General features: G+C 43.2%; 1 protein-coding gene across 18 annotated transcripts in view; it reads right to left on the bottom strand.

Annotated features, from left to right (window-relative positions):
* The window catches only part of LOC120961697 (glutamate-gated chloride channel), a 116,734-nt gene that overhangs the window by 43,831 nt on the left and 48,415 nt on the right, over window positions 1-24,488 (bottom strand). The gene's annotated exons all lie outside the window — the stretch shown is intronic.

Genomic DNA, 24,488 nt, shown 5'->3' with positions numbered 1-24,488 from the left:
AGCTTTCTAGAGGCTTAACGAATACACAAACCACTCTTACAATCTTCTTGGGATAAGCCCACCTGTAAATTATACTCACTTAGATAGCTGGTCGAAAACTGATATACAATGCAAACAGCTGACAGCCTGAAATTTCAGCCTGCCTACTTAAAACGTAAAGGACCCATTGTTTGTTATTTGCATCCAACAATGTACTACGTAGAATCTTGTTCAATTCATAATAAAATGATAAAATAAAATAAAAATGTATGAATCATAATACTTTTTCATACTTGGCACAACTACCATTCATGGTAAAGGCCTATGAGCATAACTATCTGTGTCTGTACACCAACAAGATCTCATAACAGCCACTCATAACATGATTGTAAATCTTACGTGTGGAGACATGGAAGATTTGATCTTAAATCGTGCGAGTTGACAACTGTATCACGGGACCGACCATATTTTTTTTATTCAGGAGGAACGGTCCGAAAAGGCGGTATTGCTTGGTACGGGCCATATAATAGCTATAGATGTTATAAACAATCAATAGATCCACCAATTACATAACTCTCGTAAGGGGAACCTTAAACGGTAATTATTGGTAACATTTGTAAAGAAAAACACAAGGTTAACAAAATTATCATGTTACAAATCGATAGTAAAGAAAGACCATTTACTTAAAGGATTGGTATACGTCGTTGTATTAGTATAAAGAACATATTGCACACTAAGGATCGGAACGGAACTAAGTTAATTTGAAAAGGCAAAGAGACGGAACGAGTCTATCGAATCATTTAGACTTATCGAATCAAGTCACTCAGGGTTGTCGGCCATTCGGTACCGGGCCTTCTTTCGGAGTTATAATTGCTGTCTAATATTGCCAAGATGTTGTACATGCCGAAACAGACTTATACGCCGTCTACACACTGACCCAAAAAGTCTGTTTTAGACGCTTCAGGATGCACTTTTCGCGCAGGCTTTTAGTCAAAGTTGTTTCACTTTTTTAGCTGTCGCGGTTAGAGTTAGATTGATAGAGGTGTAAAATGTTGTCCAGGAACTCATAGGTTACAAAGATTGGTAATGCGCAGGAAAGTTTGTAAAAATAAGTTATGGTGAAATCATGAAAAATAAACTATTTTTAGTCACTATTTTAATGCAAACGTTGTCGAATAAATCACTGGGTAATGGTGTTTTTTTCTCATCGACATGACATCGAACAGTCATGGGAGTAAAATTATTCCATGGATAACAGTTGATGATAGATTATACATGTAAATTTATGTATTGCGATCATACGATGATCTGATGAAAGTAATAAAATACAATTTTGATTCGGTGGAAGTTTAGTTTTATAAAAGTAGTAAAACCGTCACATATTTGACTGAATAACGTGTAAATGTACAGAATAGCGAAACTACACCCCGTATAAGGATCGATTGTGGTGACTAAATGTTGGTGAGCTTATGCACTTTCAAATCAAACGATACGAACAATGAAGAAAAGGCCTTTGCATTGATAAAAACTGCGATAGCTCATCAAACCGCAATGAGATTGTGTCGTATCAATCATTGTACCGTATCGTATCAGAATAAAATCAAATGGATTATGATCCCGGATGCATTTTTCGATGATCAGTGAATGGCTTACCGTGATTCCAGCCAAATAAAAACCGACCGAAAACGCTGTCCATCCATAAGTCGAGCCTGAGACACCGTGTTGGAAGAACAGCTTCACAATGAAAGTTTCTGTGGCAGTAGTCGTGTACAGTGCGATCGTTATGACGTTTGTTGGAAGAGTGGTTGCTAGTGATGTCGAACCATTGAAAGAGAATACTTCAGTCATTCAAGCATTGTCTTCCACAAACAGACTGGCTACCAATGGATACAAATCGTTGCCAGGACAGTTTCTGTATCATGCTTATATGCGCATAAGAATAGAAAGCGAATTAAGTAACTACACAAGGTTATGTGACGGTGCGTTGATCACATCAAATTACATCTTATCAGTAACTCAAGGTTGCTTAAAAGTCGGCAACATGCAGACTATACGGAACGGCACTGCAATTTTGGCATTCAACAAAAATAATTGGGAACAGCGGATAACTTTTTCGGGCAGCGCAATCAATCTTCATCAGTACGAATCTATTGGATTGGTTCGGTTGGATTACTCAGCCACCTTAAACAAACATGTGCAGTTGATTCGATTACCAAAGCTGACAGACTCACGCAGCTATGAAGGTATGGAGGGAACTACCTCCAATGAGTACCGCTCCTACGTGCGCAATCGGGTGATGTCCAATGCACATTGCAGCCAGGAAAGTCCGAATTTCAACGCCACTGATATGGATATTTGTACGGATCGCTACATAGGAGGCGCGTTTTGCAGCACTAGTCTTGGATCTCCATTGACGATTGAAGATGAAAATGGTGTGATATTGATTGGATTGGCGTATCGGATTTATTATTGTGATTATAATTATCCTACCGTTTACGCTCGCGTCTCATCATTCCGGGACTGGATTCATAACAACTCAGACTACAAATTTGAACATTGTACGTGTTAAGCAGTAGAAATCAAAAAGGATGAAATAAATTTAGAAAAAGATCTTTATCGATGTTAAACTGTCTAAACTGTCTTACTGTTGATCTTAACACCTATATGCAATACTAGCTCAATATGATACAGTGCAACCCATCATTAAGAGTACCCCTTATTACGAGTTTTTCGCATAACGAGTAAATCAAAATGCTCTACAAATTTCTCTCTTTACGAGTCAAATTTCGTATCACGAGCAATATTAGTTGTATGCCAGATACATTTGTTGAATTGATCGGTTAACATTGAGAATTTCTTTAATTTAATTTACCGCTCAGGCAAATGAGAGTTTTGATACTAGTTATGAATCCTTTGATGAAAAACTATTGCCAGAAGAAGAAGTGTCGTTTTATTTTACTCACGTATGATTGATTATTTAACGAGGGTTTCTTGTGCGCTTTTCTACAATAACATTTTACTCATGAATGGGAGAGATTTCCATGACAATTATTGCCATATGGAGGAGTTTCGTGTAATTACATACACGGTGTGTACGATAAATTTGACAGTTACCGACGAAAAAAAAAATTGTTTTAATATCTCCTTTAACTTCGCCAAAAACAAAATAGACAAAAGGTTTAAGTTCTGGGAAGTTGGGAGATCAAATGTGGTGAATTTCGTAGTAGTTTAGCATTTTGCAGCCGCGTGGTAGAGCATGGTGTCCTACATATACAATCTACCATTGGTTTCTTTTCTTATCTATGGCTATAATACAGATTACAGAGGCTTTCGGTAGCTATCTGAACAGAGTTTGAGGCCCTGGTAGCAAAAATACGGTGAAATCACGTTCCATTTGGATAAAACGCACTTTATTCGCACAAATTTTGCAGCACTTTTCCTGCAGATTGGCTAGGAAAGCGTCGATACGAGCACATTTCGATCGTCTGATTGGCTTCTTGGAACTGTCACAAAACCTCCAATGCACTTTTATTTTTCATTACGAATCGTTTTCGTGGTTTTCAGGGAACACATAGTACACTCAACGATCTCCCGATTTCGGCGCGTATCATCATGACATGCATGTGATCCGTTTCCACAAAACAAGCCGGTCAAACATATTTCATTGAATTAAAAAAAAAAATCACCTGTTAGTATACAACGTGAGCTTTCAAGGCAATCACTTACTATGAGACAAACCGTAAGTGTCAAATTTATCGTGCATGTACCGTCAATGTGGTGTGAAAGAGTGTGTTATCCAAATTTTCAATTGTGAAGGAACTATTCTACAAATATTTCTTCTTCTTTGGCACAACAACCGTTGTCAGTCAAGGACAGTCTGTATTGCTAGTTGGCTTGGTTTTCAGTGACTTACTGATCACACATAGCAGGATAGTCAGTGCTACGTATGGGGGCACTGTCCATACGAGGCTTGAACCCAAGATGGGCATATAGTTAAGTCATACGAGCTAACAAATGTACCACTAGACTGGCCCACTCTGGAAATATGGTCCGGTGGGGTAGGATATTATGCTGTGCAAAAAAGCGCTGCGGTTATTTGCTTTTAAACGAGCTGATAATATTTTTTTTACCAAAGTCCCAAAGCGGTACAAATTCCTGAGTGTTTATGCTACATTGTTATCAAGTAAATGTACAATCGGCCTAATCGGGCTTATCTGATTGATTCCGTAAGGAATGCGTAAGAAATGCGCAGAATGCGAGCAAATTTTTGCAACACACCTGACATAGCAAAAGTACCCCCAGCAAACGGTTTATTTTGGTAGCTATGACGTTCTTTCATAGCAATCAATTTGAACAGTGAAGAAAAGGCCTTTGCTCTAATTAAACAAGCGATAAAGCAGCATGCTGCAATGAGATTGTGTCGTATCAATCATTGTACCGTAGCGTATCAGAATAAAATCAAATGGATTATGATCCCGGATGCATTATTCGATGATCAGTGAATGGCTTACCGTGATTCCAAGCAAATAAAAACCGACCGAGAACGCTCTCCATCCTTAAGTCGAGTCTGAGACACCGTGTTGGAAGAACAGCTTCACAATGAAAGTTTCTGTGGCAGTAGTCGTGTACAGTGCGATCGTTACGACGTTTGTTGGAAGAGTGGTTGCTAGTGATGTCGTACCATTGCAAGAGAGCACTTTTGCTATTGAAGCGCTGTCTACCGAAAATAGGCTTGCAACCTACGGATACGCACCATTTCCAGGACAGTTTCCGTACTTAACATTTATAGAAAATAATGGTGTAGTGTGTAATGGTGCGCTGATAACACCAAACTACATCGTGTCAGTAGCTCGCGGTTGCTTAAATAGAAGCACGATAAAAACTGCACAGTATGGCACTGCGATATTGGCATTCAACAAAAATATGTGGGAGCAGCGCATTAACTTCTCGGCGAGTGCAATCAACCTGCATCCGTACGAAGATATCGCATTGGCACGGTTGGATTATCCGGCCACCTTAAACAAACATGTGCAGCCGATTAGATTACCAAAGTTGTCAGACTCACGCAGCTATGTAGATATGGAGGGTACTACTGTCGCAACGAACCGATATGTGCGCAACCGGGTGATGTCCAATGCAGAGTGTACCAAGGAACATCCTAACTTCAACGCTACCAATGTCGATATTTGTACGGATCGTTACAAAGGAGGTGCGTTTTGCTCATTCTTTCTTGGGTCTCCATTGACGATTGAAGATGAAAATGGTGTGATATTGATTGGATTGGCGAATTGGATTTCTTCATGCGATAATAATTATCCTACTGGCTACGCCCGCATCTCACCATTCCGGGACTGGATTCATAACAACTCAGACTACAAATTTGAACACTGTACGTGTTAAACAGGAATCGTGCAACTCTTTGAGAGGAATAAATTTAGAAAAGAAAACAATTGTTTTTATTTGTGTAAGACTGTTTACCAAGACAGGATCATTTACAAAAAAATACAATATTGTTCAGACCAGAAGAAAATGGGAAAAATTGTATGAAGTTGGAACATTTTGACCCATGTATCTTACTTTTTATGATTTTTTTAGCTGAGCGGAACGGATAAAAAAATCTTACGAAAAACAACTAAAAAAACAGATAGCTACACATGTAGCTACAACTCCCCACAATGTTGTTTAAACATTAAAGGATACATTTTGACAGTTACGATTTGGAGATCTGAAAACTACGCAAACAAGCGCATGAAAGAATTCCCAAACATGGTATGAAATTGCCGGAATGAAATCACTCTTACACTCCACCGAAGCGAACTCGCTCGAATTAACCAAAATCTGTCCCGACACTGCTTTGTTTATTATGAATTTGTCGAAACCCACTGGCTGGCTGTGACAGCGATTTGCTTTATTAGTGGCTGCTTCCGAGCTTCGGATCGCTTTCAAAGCTTCCCGGGCGTTCACGAACCAAATGGAACCATCTGCCCCCGTCGGTAAGATTTCCGAGACGAACTAGACACAGAAACGCTCCGTTATGAAATAAACCTTGCTCAGTAAAGCGTGCTCTACGGTAGCAATTGAGCAAAAGCTTTAGCGGTAAAAAAGGATAAAAAAGAGAGAACCGTCCAGGACAGCTGCCAGCTCGGGGAAAAAGTCTGCCTCAACTTGACCGGTGTGTATTTGCCGTTTTTTCCCCCCATCTACTTACCAAGTCAAATTCAAACCAACGGCGAGAAAGTTCTGTACCGTAAATATTTCTACCCAAGGCGGGCAGCGTGTGTTGGTGTGCTTGTTACAGACTGTGCGTTGGGAATGGAAATGTCCTTTCGAGTTGTTTGGTTGTTTTTGTGTTTATTTTTAACGATGGATATTTCCGTGCCCGGGTAAGTTTTTAGCGCCACCGTCAGTAAAGGTGTGGTAGCGTCAATTGAAAATAAAGTTTTGCATCCGAAGGTGGTTGCTTTTTTGTGCATTTTTTTGTTGCTGTATTCTGGTGAAAATGAATCAAAATGCTCCATTGTAACGATGATATCATTTTTTGCTGCTTTGTATTACCATCGTTTTGCAATTGTCACTGTAAATATAGGTAAACTTTTGCAAAGGGAAGGAAGTTTTAGAGGTATTGAAAAGTGTATGCATTACACAGTTAACCGTAAAGCAAATAATCAAAATAAATCAATTAAATAATTGCATTTTTTTCATTTTTAAAGTACTTAAAAGATTTCATTATGTTTTTATTGCAAACTGTTAAGACAAGCTGAAGTATCAAAAGAGGATTCTACAATGTATTTCCACATCTTACGCAATCAATACCGAGCCAAAATGAAAAAAAAGAGTTTAAAATTAATATACTTTTACATGGAATGAAAATGCTTACCGTGCTCTTACTCCCCCTTCCATTTTGCTATCTATACCATGTACATCCTCGCGACGCTTCCGAGAACAGATAAGTTGAAGACTTCTACTTTAGGGAAAGGTAAAGCTAACCAGAATTTTGGACTGGGTCAGTATCGAATTCCGGTCACGTAATACATCACTCACTGGGTTAAGAAAGAAAAAAAAGGAAGCAAAGATAGAAACCCAACCATCGTTTGTCTGTAATGGAATGGCCGGCAAAAGACATTACGACCGTGGCAATTATCCTTTTATCCGTCGGTATCGAATATCCATCAGTCACACTGTCCGTTCTTACAGGCTGAACGAGAAACAGTGTTGTGGTGGTAGGTAAGCACCGAGTCAGACAAACTAATCCGTCATCGGAACCAAGGGCCAGCAGCGACGGTTTGGATCATCTCGAGCAAGTTGTGATTAGGCGTAGAGTTAAGCGGCATTAATTGTCTGTATCGAATTGCCTTGTACTAATCGGTACTAGGCTTATTAGGAATTTCTTTAATCACTGCCCCACTTGGTCACTAAATCCACCCCGTGAGGCAAGATTAAAGCTTGCGTGTGCCGGACGAGGCAAACGTTAAAGCCCTGTTTGCGTGAAGGAAACATCTCTTTCCTTTCCTATTGCCTAAGCCATTGCAACACAAACGAAGGGGCGCTCGTTGCAACTAAGTTTGCTATCGTTTGCAAGTAAATTATCTAATTACTCGCAATGGGGTAATTCAATTTTACAGAAAGAGGAAAAAACAATCTCGGGCACCGTTCATACACAGAGTTTGCCAACTGCCATGCCATTTGGCTTAACGTAAAATCGGAACAAAAAAGGAGGTCGTCGTGCGTGGAGGAGATGAAATTGAACACGCTCAACAAACTCGAGAAAGAACTCGATCGCTCGTAGTGCAAAGGTTTGCACTATATTTTGAACTGCTGAACTAGAAAAGAAAGAAAGAAAAATGCTGCTACCAACAGTACAAACAACACGACTGGAGAAGAAAAATATTTGAAAAGAAAACGGAAAAGCTACTATCTGAAGAGAACGCGCGCGCGAGCGCCAAAGCGCCACCACCCAGCAGCGACTTGTCGTAGTTTTCACAATCAACAATACCGACGAGTCAACGAGCGGTGGAGCAAATAGAGCATGGCAAAGCTGTAACAACAGCAAACACACGAGTGTACACACACACAAAAGGCACACAAAAAAACCTTTCACTTTAATGATGATTATGGTAACGAATTTTCTGCTGCTGCTGCTGCTGGTGGTTTGGCGTTGCTGGCAAATGCTGGAGCATCATAAATTTAGCATTATCTCGACGAGGCAATAAATTTCCGTGCCTTACAAACACGGCGGCTCAGACGCGACCACCGGGGCCATCGAACGCGCTTGTTAGCGGTGTTTTGGGGCAGAAGATGTGTTCTTGAGAAATTGAAGCAAACGCAGAGCACGGGGATGGGGAAAAAAGCCGAACAGAACAGAAGCGCAGGGAACGGAAAGTTGAAGCATTCTTTAAATTTGAGATCATTCTTCCGGTTTCCACGCCCTGTGCGGAAGACGAACGTAGCACAGGGAGGATGTGCTGTCGATGGCAAGTGGACTTTCGTTGGCAAATAAATAAAGCTCAAGCATAACAATCATGTGGCGATGATGGTGAAAAACAAGAGAAATAAAGCATCTGTGCGTGTGGTACGGGAAGAACTCATTGACAACATCATTAAGAGGGTAAAAAGCCCTTCGGAAGAATCGTTTTAGACAATTGTATTAGTTATTTGTGGTGTGTCAGAACATATAAAAAATGAAAAAGAAAAGCCAAAAAAACGAGAGAAATTTATGAAAATGATGTAGCTAGCCATAGCCAATAGCTAGTTTTGTATCACAAAGTTGGTTTGAATTAAAAAATGTGTCAAAAAAACAAGCTTCACAGTATTACAGAAATGATAATTGCGAAAGACAACCGCAACATTCTTGATGAAGAAGCAACTTTTCCCCCTTATGTTGACGTTAGAAAATGAATTTCCTTTTCACGGTTGATGTCTCTTCTGCTTTCCCTCGGTATAGTCCCAGGAAGGCTATACTTCCAACAAGCCAACAAAAGGGAATTGCACGAAATCGCTCGTTACGCAGAGTCGCCGAGTTAGGCATAAATGTTTACGCACCGTAAATCAAGCATCGGAAAGCGTGGCGGTGGAGAGCTATGTCCTGTTAAAACAACACTCTGCTCGTTTGTATTTCGTCTTTCGGAAGCGGCAGCCATGATCCATGATTAAATTAGCCAAAGGTTAATGGGCGACTTTCGGCACGATCGATAACGTACCTCTGGTTTGTGCGTGAATTTGGAGGTTGTTTTTGGAAAACTGTACGCACTGTGCGTGGGGCTTTACACCATTGAGATGATACTCGAATTGGAAATGGAGGAAAATCCGGCTTTCGCTGGAAAAAGTTAAAAATGAAAATGACAAAGACATGAAAGATGGCGCACGCAATCGGAACCGAAACATTAAAATTGGCTTAATAGTAGCTAGATCCTTTGCTGTTTACTCTTTCAACTGAACTTATTCAGACCAGTGAAGCCTTTAGCTCTGTTAGATTTGATTTCTCTTAGAATAAAACTCTTGAACTCCACCTTGAAAAGAAAAAAATAATCAGCAGCATCTCGCAAAGCTTAAAGAACCATAAATTCCTTTTATATTAATTCAATAATTCAATGTACCACCATCATAGTGTAACGACTGCTGCCTTTCTTCGAAATTTATATTTGTGTGGCTTTGATGTGTAATATGTTTTGGACGAAAAAGCTCCAAATTCGATTCATTGATGCATACAAACGGCTTCCTGGCGCCAAAGCTCTCAAAATCGCTCTTTGCACAGCAGCTGGGCGCAAACACAAAAAGCAAAAACCAATTCCCATCCTGAATGTCAAGTTCCACTTTTGCCGGAAACGACACATCGAAATCGAAGCTTCGAAGCTTAAAGGCATCCGCTAGCATCACTGTGTGGTAAGACAAACGGTTGGAAGAAAAAGTTTTATTCCCAAACAAAGCAAAAATGCATGAAAACCCATCAACCGGCAGCGAAAGATGCTTTCTGCGAAGGGAAATGTGTGACTGGCAAATGGCAATTCATAACGAAATGTCTTCCGCGTAAGGACGCTGCAAAATCACATACTCGAATGAGCACATCCACGTTCCCATCCCAACGATACGGACTTAACACACTGACCCGACAGCACGTGTGGGTGTGTGTATGTGTGTGTGCTTGGGCGTGTCTGTGTGTACCGATGTTTGTCTAAGCGCTTAAATCAGCGTAACGAATGGTGCGCGAAAAAGTGACGGCGGAAGGAAACGAAGCGAATGCTAGCAACGAACAAATATTATCATTTTCGGTTAGTTGTGGGTGGTAGCGCGCACCACGTAGGGTCGGAAGGTTTGGGGTTGGCAAAAGGAGAATACCCCGTGGTGTACCGGAAAGCAGCGAGATTTGTAATTTATGCTTTCGCTTTCGCTCGGCTTTGTCACGGAGCGCGTTGTGGTCCAAAGTTGGACAGGAGCAAGCGACACGGGCGCAAAGTTTGGACGGTTCGTTGTGGCAGGTGAAACCGCTGAAGATAGAGCGCTGTGGCGAGTCCCTCGGAGTGATGTAACAATGAAAAGTTTAGATCGATTTTTCATAGTGACTAAAAAGCTGCATTTGACAATTACAAGATTTGATAGGATTAAGGAGTGATTGTAACAGTTGAACATGAATGTATTTTCAACAAACTTTTGCTGTATATAAAACACCTCCATACATACCAGATTCGATTAAAACAATGATTAATCATTGGAACGTAGGGTAAATAAATTAGAGTTCTCTTTTTTGGCTCTTAAACTCTGCTCCCCGAAGCAAACTCTCAAATTGATTGACTTCATGTCACAAGTTGCTGTACACTGCTGCCCGCTAGCCATGCTTCACAGCGTACGGGAAATGTAAGGTCGAACCGGAATAGCGCACGAAACGTACGAAACGATGCAAGTTGATCGTTATAGTTTGAGAGCAAATTAATGTTCAACGTCAGTCGGTGCTGCTGTAGCGTACGAGCTGCAACAGTCAGGGAAATGGGCGGGGTGAACTCGGGCGCTTACCGCGACAAGCGTGTACGGCAAATGGCAAAAGCTCTACAACATTAATCATGTAGTGCTTTTTTCTCCCCCCGTCACCGTTGAAGTTTAAAATTGAGTACGAGCAGTTGAGCGCTGTGAAGTGATTGTGACTTAATTTCTTTCCATTACAGTATGCTTTTACTATCGCGGGTCAAAATGTTGAGCTGTTTGTTTGCGCTTCGGTCAGCGCTAGGTGCTGAATGTGTGCTGTTATTAATTAAATTGTTTACCACAACTGACACACTCCGGTGCAAACAGGGAAAATTAAATGAGTAATATGTTGCCATACTGCCATGCTTGTACCAGGTATGTAAATTTCTTCCTCCAAATCGAATTAGTCTTACATCGGCTGCTTTATCCAAACTGCAAAGCTGCTCCGTTTTTCCTGCTACCTGCACACACATACACACACACAAACAACATACACACATAGACAGACAGTACACCGCAAAGACAGGAGGGCGAAATGGTTTTCGTACGCTTTCGGTAAGCAAAACCACTGCACCACCCAACTGGAGACAACTTGTCCCCCTGCCGGTATCAAACCATTAGAACCATTCGTGCATTAAGCACGGTGCCCTGGAGGCGGGTGAAAAGAATTGCCTTCTCCACCTCGGAAACTCTTATCTCGCTAGCACTCCGGTTCGTATACGGGCGCCGCCTCAGGACGTTCGCAAGGACCACACAGAGATGGCGAGAGAGCATCGCGCATTGATGAAACTTGTATGCAAAAGGGTCCTCTCCCTGGCCGCACCGTGCCAACCTGGCAGTTTGGAGCAACATGTGCCGGCTTCGACGGGCCCAAACGGAGTCCAAACCAACCTGGCAGAGGATGCAACAAACCGTGCGCTACTGCAGATGCCTGAAGGCAGACGAAAGCGGAATGGCGTTGTGGAGAACAGCAGAAGATGACGCTACATTCTCACGGATGCCAGATGCTAAAAAGGACACGAAGCGGCAAACCCCCATTCCTACCATTTTGCTACCTATTCCGAATCCCCTCCCGCCTGCATTGCTTTTGTGCGGTAACACCGAACACGAACGACATTCATTCTTGTTGTGAGGGGACACTGCCATACAACGACCCGGTTCGGTCGCTCGGTAATTAGTACCGGAAGGATTATCTCAAGCCGAGACAGGGAGAGAGGGAGAGGGAAAGAGAGAGAGAGAAAGTGAGAAAAAGGATTGGGGCGAAAAAAGAACAAAAAAAGGGATGCGACCCCGTGTTTCTTTCACCGGCGTGAAGCTGCCTCCTCTTGCTTCTGTTTGGGTCAATCTTTGGTGTGTTGTCCCGCTGGATGTTATGATTATTTCCTCAACCATCTCTTTCCTCCTGTTAGAGGTGTTACACAGCAGAAAGGGTGGTAGAGGAGGGGGAGAAGGATAATAACACAACCACCGCTCCGGGTCGTTCCCGTATCATGTCGTAATTATTGCACGTTTTCCTTAATCAGCATTATTAATTCATAGATACGGTTACAAGGGGGGCATGAACCCGGCCATCGGAGGGTCTAGCACCGGTGCTAAATCCCTCCTCCTCTTCCCCTCCCGCGCCCTTTTCGGTGTTCTTTAACGAACCCTCCTCCTGGGAGTACGAGACCCCCTTCCGATGCTTTTACAACTTTCTTCCAGCGAGCAAACAATAGAGAAAAAAACATGCAAACAAACCTTCCAACCCGTCGCACGGTATCGTTTCACGAGCATAACAGAATAGGGCAGGAAACACACTGCAAGAAATCGATGCAGAAAACTGTCACCCATTTGTGAGACAATGAAAGCGGATGGAGAAAAATTAGCAGCAACGGCAAATTGTGCCCGACGCTGAAATGGGACACTTCCGAGGCGGACATCCGACCCAGATGGTGTCCAATCGGGCAAGTGTCAGGGGGAGTTGACAGCAGACCATTCTTTTCGGGCAATCTATACCATTATGTCCCGCTGCTCCTCGCTAAAAGGTCGGTGGCCTGCTGTTCGGTTTGTGGGTATCGGGAGGAAGAGGACAAAAAAAGGGCGCCGCGTAATTGAATTACCTTTCATTACTTTTCAGGAACCATTCAAATTGCTTTCGGGAAAAGCGGGCATGTTGGTCGCTTGGCATGATGCGCCCTTAAAAAGGGAAGCTGAAAATATAGCAAAAGCGTAAACAGCACACAGCTCCGGAGCTTCGGTAAGAGCTATCACATGTTGAGGCTTGAAAGCACACATACAGACTAATAGGACTCGGGAGTAAAGGTTTGTAAGAGGTTGTAAGTGTCTAGCTGGGAATTGAGGAAGCTTTCCGAAGCACAGGGTGAGAGTTTGCTTACGTTATTCAAATGGAATTTTTACTTCTGAGCGGTTAAGCTTTTTCGTCTTTAAGGATTTCGAAACAGCACGAAAAGGATATTTTCGTTAACCATTAAATTGGTAAATGAACAAGAAAAAAAGGTCAACCACAGCGTCGCCACGACATCGGAGTGACCGATGCCGCCAGTCGATTGCCCTTCCAAACGGACAACCGTACAGCAAAGCCAATAACGAAGTCAATCGCACGGACATACAAACACACAAATAAGCAATCGGACGACCGAGATGATACGATCGGAGCCTGGACAAATAAAGCCGCCCTCGCTATACAAAGCACGGAGAGCTCCAATGAACCAAAGCCTCCTCTTTATGTGTGTATGTTTGTGTGTGTGTATCAAGAGATGAAATTTAATTTAGTTCATAGGTGGTAAATATTTGCACAACCATTGCGGCTGAGAAGAGGAAGAGCAATGAAGTCCAATTTCGAGCTGACAATACTGAATGGTGAATAGGTGATTAGGTTCAACTCGATGCAGCACCTCGACATTGAGAACGGTGCTTGAGTCTGCTTTGCCTAGAGCTTTGCCGTTGTTTATGAAATGTTTGGACTAAGGATACTTTTCTGCTCAGAAGCTCGCGTCGATGTGATCAAAGTTCCAGTTTGGTCCGACGGTGCTCTGTCTGAATGGAATGAAGACATCTTGAAGACCAGGCAGGATTACAGAAAAATAAAACAGCACCAGAAGTCCGTCCTACGGCGACTTGCAACATTCCAAAAGCGCTCGTAATCGAACCTCTGCTAATACCTTCGTAGGCTGCATTGAAGCACTCCACCGTTTTGCCATTCTATTCGATTGCATTCGAAACCCTTCCGCTTTGTTGCATCTGTGTCGGCATCTGGAGGCAAACGGTTGCCGGCGAACATCTTTGCCCCGTAGCGAACCGGACGTGGCGAGCCTGCTGGGCCATACCACAGCCCAAAATGCAAATGCGACCCGACAGGCCCGTTCCGGAAAGTAGCAATTTGTCACTTGCCTCGTGCCACAGACCCGTTTGCTCTCGATAGTTGTGCCCGGTTGCTGTGCATCGCTGCACCCGTTTGTCGGGATGCATGACAAGCGCACTGGTTGATGATTTATTGTTTCCTCTAATGCTTCGCATTGATGCGCTCGTTGGCGGGTTGCCAAGGGAGAGGTGCTGGAGGGGAATTCTCGATGATTGGGATCGGACGGATTTATGAAAGAGGGTAAATTATGGACGCTGGTGGTGAGTCTCCCTAACCCTTAGGGGGAATCGAGCTCCATCAATATGGATTATCGTTCGAACATAAACATCTCGACACATGCCACGGGTAAAGGGGGGGGGGGGTCCGATTTCTGAGAGACTTGTTTAGTGCACAGATAAGTAAGTTGGTGACGTGTACTAGGAGCTATTTATAACGACAAAATATGATTTATGTGGATTGATAGTAGATTCCTGGTCACGGCATCAAATAAAGAATAAAACTAAATGTTTAATAATGCTTCCAAAATTTTCATTCTCCAAAACTTTAAGTTTCTTCTCGTTAAACACCACATGGCGGATGTTTAATTGAAACCAAGCCTAGGGACAGCTTTAAAAAATCGAGTAAACGAATTCAGAAATTCCTCTCTGCCAATATGTGAAATTTTAATTTTCCAATCAATGCCACAAAAGCCCCGAAAGGCATGTAGCTTTAGCCGAGCTTTCGCATCCTTTGATCCTCATTCGCCCTTTGGCTTGGCTTATTGTTTAGCATTCCTTCTTGTGCAAACGCTGGTCTCGGCAACGCTCAAGACGCGGTCTTTTGCCTCTCGGGGCGACCGGCTTCCAATCGAACATCAAACGAACTGTTGTTGAATTAATGTTTCTCTTCAGCTCAATCGTACGAAAAATCGAGTCATTTGCTTTCGGGCCTCCGAGGCCGAAATTTTGCTTCACCAGTAATAAGAAGGAGGAACGAAAATAAGTATAAAAAAGGTTCAGTACGGTAGGAAAACAGGAGCATCTTTTTGGAGGGGTTTGGATTGCTGCTTCACTTGCCGACCGACTGCTAACGTTCGTACGCTTGCAGCAGTGCGTCAATTTATGAGTTTTTCAGGAAACGTTTCTGAACGATGCGGGAGACCAGGAAACGGTTCGGCTGAAGAGCAGCAAAAAGGGAAAACAAAAATCCATTCGGGCCGACAATCGGTCGCCACAGGGACTCTCTTTTGCTTCATTTTTTTTTTCGGCCGAGGAAAGGGATTTTGATGATAAATCGTACTATTTCTTTTTCAACAGCACACAAAGACGGAGGGATTGAGGGGCGGCAAATGGCAGCAACAAGCGGAACCATTCATAACGCTCATTTTCCTTGATCGAGCCTGCGGGGTGTAAGATTGTTGATTCTGAGAGTGTTTGTGTATGTGTACGTGTGCTGTGAAAAGCTGCTTTTATGTTGCTCATTTGTGTATGTGCCACCACTTTCCATGATTAAACTCGCTTTGTGCTTTACTAAAGGCAAACGACTTCCATGATTGCTGTGGAGCGCTTGAATTGGTGTTCCTTGCCAGCACACTGTTCGGCTATAATCCTTAAGCGCTGGCAATTGTTTGTTTTGTTCAAACGCGATTGCTTGAACGGTGAAATGATGAGCATGATTATCAATTCACAAACGCACACAATGCACATAACACAGGGCTAGTAGTCAAGGTTTGTGCTTAAGGGCAAAAATAACCCATAGTTGTTTGGAAGTGTATTACAGAAATTAGCTTCTTGTTCTTTGCAAGCTGCTTACTCGAAAGCATATCTTTCGCAAAGTATGTTGCTCACGTCAGAGAGTGCCTCTACTGAAAGTTAAACATCATGAGTGAAATATTTGAAATCATAATCAAAGCTACATTCTGCCCAGGAACTTCTGGTACTCGTGTGATAATTCCGGCAATCTTCCATCCCAACTCATTATACAGCAGAGCAAGCTTGTGCCAGCATACGAGCACACACATCGACTACGGTAGAATAATTAGCATTGGAAACGGAATTTGCACCATCCTTGCAGACTCACACAGGCGGGCGTGCGCGTGCCATATGCTACCGCTGGGTTTCGCCCACATCCAGTGCACTGCACTGATGAGCGTAGCATAAAATTTTGCTGCCATGTGCGAAACTCCTCAATTCATCATGGTGTCGGGGTATCCACCGCAAGACGTTCCAGTGCGCTGCACATCTCGGAGGTAAAATATTCCTTACCTCAAGATTGACATGTTAAGCATTTCAAATTCACTCGCTACTCTTTGGCTCGTCGCTTGGCGCACACCGGGCAGCAAGACATCTTGAGCGTGGTACGGTACGGGGGAGAGAGCATGCTGTCATCTTCCTGCCGGTTGAATGGGTGTATGTGTGTGTGTGTGTGTTTGTGCTGTGGCCCAAGAGTCGTGTACTTTTTGGTCGGTGAGCATAAGTTTCTCGCTTTAACGGTCTCATTAATAGTTTAACCACTCCCACTGGTACGGCACGGCTGGAGTGATGCTGCAGCCGCGCCAAGTGCACGCCAAAGAGATGAGTTCGTGCTCGTGTTGTCAACTGCGCTGACATACTTGCGGATGGGTAAAGTCAACAAACAGCGACACAACAGCACGGTGGTGTGGCTTGAAGTGCAGAACCCCTGCCCGTATGGCAGCTGCTGTGTGACGATGCAATAAATCTTAGATTCGTAGCAGCATTCACTGGCAGCAGATAGCAACGGCTGCGGTGTAATTGACGGTCGCGCAGAGTTGATGAAGTAGATCGGTGTATGATTCATGGGTTTCGGTAGTTCCGAGCACAGGTTGAAAGAGATTTAAATATGTCGGCTATGATTAAGCAATGCAGCAGAAGAACGAAACATACTTTCACGAGGCTCCAGTGTGGAACAGTTGTTTAAGAATGCTTAACAATCTCCACTGTATGTCAGAAATTTGTTTAAAATTCTTAACAAAAGTCTGGAATTTTGTTCCTTTGAAGAGGGAAAATATTATAAACATGACTTGTCTTATTTCCCTGGTCTTTGTTTCCAACAAACAACAAATTCATTTCCCGAACTGTAACTTGTTTCCAGTGTCCAACGCAGCAGTTGTTCTCGTATTATTTATGTTCAATTATGCGCTTCTGCAAGAGCCACTCGTGTGTAGCATCATCGGCAGTGGGAAAGAAATAATCAAACCCATGTTCGTTACAGTGTCCCAGATGCACTGGCCACCGTTTCTCACATCGTCGGTGACTCGGTGCACAGTAAGTGCAACTCGTGCATTTTCGCTAAACATACTCGCGGCAGCCCTTATTGTCCCCATACGAGATGACCGAATCAACCGTACCATCACGCTGGTGGTACCGTACTTGTTATCCGTGTGGATATGGTATGTGCTTGTGTGGACGTTTCGACAACCGGTTTGAAACTCTGCTTGCCTTTGCAGTGGATGGTCGACCGAACAGCGGATGGGCTGCTTTTGACAGTCAGCTGCAACAGATGGCCTTTCCGAAATGGAGGGCCGGTTCTGTAGTGAATCGAGAAACAACGACATGTCGGCCATTGCAATGTCGAGCGGATTTTGTAAGGTTAGCATAAACTGCAAAAATAAGCTGTACTATAACATTGAAGAATAGGAAAGCGCTTTGATACAGCAATAACGTGTTATGATCTTTTGACAGTCATCCAAAAATTTTACAAAAGGTCTTTGGACATCTATCATTTTTTTTTATTTCACTAACAATTAATTATTGATTCTACATATTTTAGGAACAGTCCGATTTCTCACATATATTTATATCGTACAACTATTGTGGCCATATCATTGTTAGCGAATCTTTCCCTCTCCACTAGAAACAAAAGTAAAAAAAATCACAAATTTTAATTGCATTTACAACAGCAAGAATCTCGAATCTTATGCGTTAGAAAACTCTGTTTTTTTTGGAATCAGGAAACAAAATAAATTCTCGGGGAAACCCTATAGTCAACACGTAAACTATAAACACAAATCATTTCCAAAGGTCCCGGAATAGGATTGCGTAAATTTCATAAAATCCATACACTATTATTAATGAACAACGATGTAAATGATCATTCCACGGCTGTGTGTTTCATGTGTTGGTAAATGTGTTCGTTATGTTACTTCCACGATATGGTTACTGCGGAAGTTCACGTAGCCATCGGGCTTCCGGGATTGGTTGTTACGTTTTACGACGTGATTATAAATATTGGAAGCGATCGAGCACGAAGTAAATCGTTTTATGTCGGCAGAGTTATTCGATCTCATTAAATTGAATGAACGGTTCAGATTGCTTGCACAAATTACCAGCCACAAATCATCTGTGCTGTCCCAATTTCCAAAGCAAAAACCTGTTTTCAGTTCAATTTTTGTTCAAGCTCATCTGTAAGCGACAGCGAAACATGGAAAACAAATCAACGAACGCATCATAGCTGTTGTCCCTCGTACAGGTTAAAGAAAAAAACAATTTTCTTTTCCTCACCCACCTGACAAGACACTGACACCACTGCGAAGCATCGTGCAAGGCTTTAAAAAAGCAAAAAAATGGAAAGCTCACTGAAAGCATCAAATCAGATCCGAGCAAAGTTCATATCCCAGCGGCACCCGAGCCCCAGTGGCAGCGGCCCGGTTCAAAATTTGAAGGTTCACAACGCCCACCCTCAAACGCTGCTTGCGGAACATGCGTCCGTCCCATAGCAATGGGAAGGGATGCGTGGAATCAAGGACACACACGGCACGAGCAGCGATAATGTTGATGTTAGTTTCGCTGAAAGGATTTCGCCTTTTAAGACCGTCGGGGGACCGTCGGTCCCGCGCACGGCAAGGCGCACCGCTATGTGCTTTGTTGAAAAGTGAAGACGCTAACATGCCTTCCGTGTTCGGCCTGATCGTGTGTCGAAAGGATTCGCACCGTGTGCGTGCACCGTTGTTCAGACTGCGTGATGCTGATGGTTAAAATCATTATGATTCAGCCGTTTTTCAGGCGTTTTTCTTTATGTGCTCTCTGGGACGGGCACACAGCACTGCCTGCCGGCCGAGCGGTTCACAGCAGCGGAAAATAAGGTAAGAACGGTAGCGCGCTCGAGTCACGTAAAGGGAAGTAAACCTTTAATCAATCTTATCTGAGCTAATTTATTTCCATTTTTCATAGCATTCTGAGCGACCGTGAATGGCTTGAAACGCAAGAGTGAATTAATTCCCTTTCCCCGGGCTCGCACCTGTACGCATTGCGGATTCGTAAACTGTCGAAATTGTGCACAACAGCAAGCGACGAAAACCAGTCGAGAGTGGACAAAAGATAGCTAGCGAAAGTGGAAGAAAGTAAGAACACAGCATGATAAGAAAAGCCCCATTTCACGTGACGTTCCGATCCGCTCCGAAGCCATTAATCCGCTCTAACTACATTTACTTTTCAAATCGCACGAGCAACCGGCGGCGCGGTTCGTGTTTGATAATGATGGGCTTTGGGTTGTATTTCCCGGAGAACTCCGATATACCAGCTTAACGACCTCGACCTCGACGGGGTGTCTCGATAGGTCGTTGTTTGGAGTGAAAAGCAAAAACAAGCATTAAAAAGGGAAGGAGGCATAGGTGAGCTTTTGCTACTCTTTTTCAACGACGGAAATGGATTACCAACCTAACCCGCAACCCGCTGATTGATGGCAAAACAGAGCGCCACAACACACCCTCGGGCGTGGAAATTGTGTGCGAGGGAAGGTGAGAGAAATAATTAATATTCAGCAGCACCTTTGCGTGATCCCGCTGGGGAAGCACCCCGAACAGCTTACCCGAGCCGGTGCCCGACAAAAAGTGTCCTAAATCTTGGTACCGTTCCAGAATCATTAACGGTTTCGAGGTTTTTTTTTTGTTTTTCGGGGGGCACCGGTGTACGCTTGCTTCTCAGTAATTAACGATATTTCGCTTGTGCTAATTAGTGGAAACAAAGCAGCATTAGCATTTCTGGCAGACGGGGGTGGGGGGCGTGCTACTGATAGGGTGAAATCACTGCCCAATGGGAGTGGCAGTTAATATTTGCAATAATTTAATTCTGTTGCTTAAAATGGCTTGCTAAATTAAGAGCGTGATAGTATGGAGGTGCTAGAGTTGACCTTGTGGCGGCGAAAAACCAAATGCTTCAGAAAAGTGGATTAAGATTTTTCGTGCATTAATATTCAATTGAGGAAGATTACGAGTATGAGGCGGTCCCGTAGTACATTCGTCTACTCGAACGACTCACACGCCCGTAATAGGTTCAGACCCAGATTGGACCGTCCCCCCGTAGTAAGGGCTGACTATCCGGCTACGTGGTATTGAATAAAGTCTTGAAAGACTGTATAGGTCGGCATGTCCGCGTAGCTCGTATATGCCAAATAGAATGTGTATAAAATCATTTTAATGTTAATTTAAGCAAAAGTGATTGATTTATACTGTTTTTTTTTAACAATTTAATCAGTATACCAAATCAGGCACACAGCGGATTCTAGTAACATATTCAATTTGCATACAGGCTTACAATATACATGTTTATAAAATTAGTTTATTGAGAGTAGAGTAAATAAAATAGTTTTATGTTAGGACTGTACTTTAAATTATTTGAATGAATGACTGCTTGAGAGTATCGTTTCATCAAGGTCTGAAGACTTTTACAACGTGAGAATATTTGTTTTTTTGGCTATTTTTGGAAGAATGTTTTTTTTTATAAATTAGCTTTATTCGATTTCCGTGTTAAGAACACATATCTTTAAGGCTTGAAACTCACAATTGCATGAAAGCACTATTTCACACCCAGCTGTATGTTAGGTATAGAGCTAAGGGGAAAGCGGGGCAAAATGGGCATGTTAAGCAGTTTACTGAATATTCCTTTGCCACAAAACACAATTTTTCTTTCATTATTGTATGCCTCCACCATTTTTCTATGGATTAAAATTGCCACAAAGAATGAAAACAAATTAAAAACATGAAAATAATGTAAAATAAAAGTAGGTGTTTTACGAGAAGCTTTTTTGACATGCGGGTTAAAATGGGCATAGCCCTGGGGCAAAATGGGCATATGTAAACAAACTTTGAAACGTCAAACCACTGGGGCAATATGAGCCACAACAACTGCGCTTAGGTAATGGTCTATGTCTTTGCTCACGTTTCGTCAAATGTATTTTTGCTGTGCATTTTGGGCTTTCCCTTAAAAATCTTCGAAAATTATGTTATTGAAATCAAAACAGTTTTTACACGTTTTAATCTACAAAATCGTGTCTTTTGAAGCTGTGCCTGTTACCATTATTGTGGCGACAAATACAACACCATAGCTTCACTAAGCGCCATATGTCAAAAGCATCTGCCCATTTTGCCCCACGTGAAGCATTTTTGTATTTTTTGTTATATGAGTAAAAATACGCCTTGCTTTCTTCAGACAAATTGTATAGAAATATCATATCTTTAAAAATATATTATGTAAAACTTCCAAGCATCCCTGTGACCCTAGTTTAAGCTTACTTTCGAAGGGGCAAAAATTACATCAATATGCTACTAAATCTTATTTTGCATTTTTCTTGGTTATTTGTTATGTAAAGGTTATGAAACTTACATGGTGTTTATAGAACTCTCTAATGAAAACATTTTGAGCATTGGGAAGTATCTTTGTAGTGAAATAATGCTTAAATAGAGGGTGCTCATTTCGCCCCACATGCCCATTTTGCCCCGCTTTCCCCTACGTCTGAATTCATTTATCATGCTGGTAAACAATTCTTAAGCCCAAACTTTTCGAAACACAATATTTATTTTACAGCATCATTGGTAGCATCATTTTGATATCCAGTTTTCCAATAAAAAAAAAATATTTTTGCCAATCTGGAGATTTAATCGAATTCAAATAAATGTCATTTAGGTTCGCCGGTCTGCTTCAAGCGAACAAAAACCTACCACTTATGCTAGCAAACAGCAACCAATTATGAAAGCTGTCTATTATGTTCCAGCCAAGGTAAACATTATCAAACAACAATTTTCAGCAAACGCATAGAGCGAAATGAAAAAAGCGTAATAAAACAAACCTCATAAAAATGTCTCACAGCTTGAAGTTGACTACTGATCGTTTTTCTGCACCATTTTCCACGCTATTACGCACGGGCGTTAATGCACAGGCGGCTAATGATCGTGTACCGGTGCTCGACCGTACAACGATCCCAAACGAACGAATAATTTAAACAAACTTCTTCGGCCCAATAGCCTGTTTACGAGGCAATTGTGCGTCCGTGATGCTGCGGGACGGCACCGTGTAGCAAATGGCACCGAGCAATAATTATATCTTCTTTATCATCGTATGGCCACGGTGCGAACTGTCACGTCGTGGGACAAGTGGGCGACCGCGGCGCGACACGTACACGGTGAAACATAATCTCGAAAACCACATTCGATTATGTTAATGGGCAATATAGCGAATATTGACGTGCCGTTCGATACCGTTCGAGTGGGAAAGTGGATGAACGGGAGGATGGGATGAGTGGAGCAACGGGACAGCGAGGGAAGTCACGCAGACATCAGATCAAAAAGACGGGCTAAGAAGGGTAGGAGGGTAGGGTGTACATCTCACTTCCTTGCGTTCACTTTTGATACGAAGCTACGAGACCATCAAATCAAAATGAACGGGAAACGAGTGTCTCCTACCAATGGGGAAAAAATGCGGAAAAAGAAAAAGAAAAAGAAAGGATGGCAAATATGGAAGACACCATTTCCCTAACCGCAAATCACCCCCATCCTCTCTCTCACTCATACACACACACATACACGAGTTTGAAGATAGTCGATCATCGACGAACGGATGCTGAGTCTCACACACACATTTCGCCACGGAAATCACGTCCGAATCGTCTCCGGCGGCTTGCGGACGGCCGCACGAGATGGATGCCGCACCGTTCCATAGTAATGTCGTCGGATGTCTCGTGTCCTTCCGGGAATGTCACACCGGGTGCAGCACGCGGCGCCAGAAATAGGATACGATTCACCATTCCCTTTGCGCTCTTCTCTTTCTAGCATTCGCTTTCCCTTGGTTGCTTTGTTTAATGTCTTTCGGATTTCTTCCGGGACGGAAAATGGGAAGCTTACTTTATCCGACCTCCGGAAGCAATGCTAGCAATGCTGATGAGCTGGGGAAAAGGTTCTGGCAGGGGGTATCGGTATGCTTCGCTCACACGTTGGCCTTTCGATGCGGACGATTGGCGCGGAGGATTCGATTGAATCGCAGGCAAAGCACGGGACCGCTTCCAAAATGTGTAAGAAGCGTGAGAAGAAACGGGAACAAAGGAGTTTGGAGAGATCGTTGGAAAGGTGCGTGAGGCACTCGCTGCCGACTGACAATCGATGGGGCAATTTATCTTTCTAAATGGCAGTGCGACCTCCATTTGGGTCAATATGTCGTCCCGGCAACGTCCCGAGTGCAGCCACGAAATGGTCGTGTATTTTTTTGTGTATTAAGGTTAGGGTCGCCGGTTCGTTCTCGTTGTTTTTCCTCTAAGCTAATCTTACACACTTGCTTCAATTTCACTCAAGCTTGCCTTCGGGACCTTCTGCTTTGTGCACGGCACACACACACACAGCATGGAGCCATTTTATAGGAATTGTTTTACGACCAGCAACTCCTTTCCGGGCCCTAACTTCCCGATTAAGCCATCGCCAGCAAGGCATACATCTTTCCGGTATCGTTATCGTAATTTATTAGCCCACTCGGCGGCCGCCATCGACTGTGCAAGCGGTGGTAAAGCGCACCGACGGCCTGGTATATCGGCAACAGTGTTGCTGTGCCCTCTCCCGGTAGCCAACTTTCAAGGGTAATGGTCAGTGAAATTGTAATTGCTGTTTCTTGGCCTACTACTTCACCTCTGCCCCGTGCCGATGACAGGAAAATCCGCGCTGCGCTGTGCACGCAGCTTTCCCTTAACCAAGGTGGCGGAAAGTGTAGCCCGGCCGGGGTAAGCTGAGATGAGCTGTCACAAAGTGTGCTAAATGAGGCCGAATTAATTGTACCCGTGTCCGGTTCGGCAAGTCATCTTGCTGCAACAACAGACGGTGGGGCTTCCACTGCGGTGACGGTGCAAGGTCGTTACGGTAGGGGGGGGGGGGGGGGAACGATGTGCGATAGAGCGTTACAATATGTTACCGGTGACTATTATGTTTTGCGGCTGGCGAGAC

This window comes from Anopheles coluzzii, chromosome 2 (assembly GCF_943734685.1).
Source record: "Anopheles coluzzii chromosome 2, AcolN3, whole genome shotgun sequence".
In the NCBI taxonomy this organism is placed as follows: Eukaryota; Metazoa; Arthropoda; class Insecta; order Diptera; family Culicidae; genus Anopheles; species Anopheles coluzzii.
Note: the sequence above shows the minus strand (reverse complement) of the source record. Positions and strands in the feature narration are given on the sequence as shown.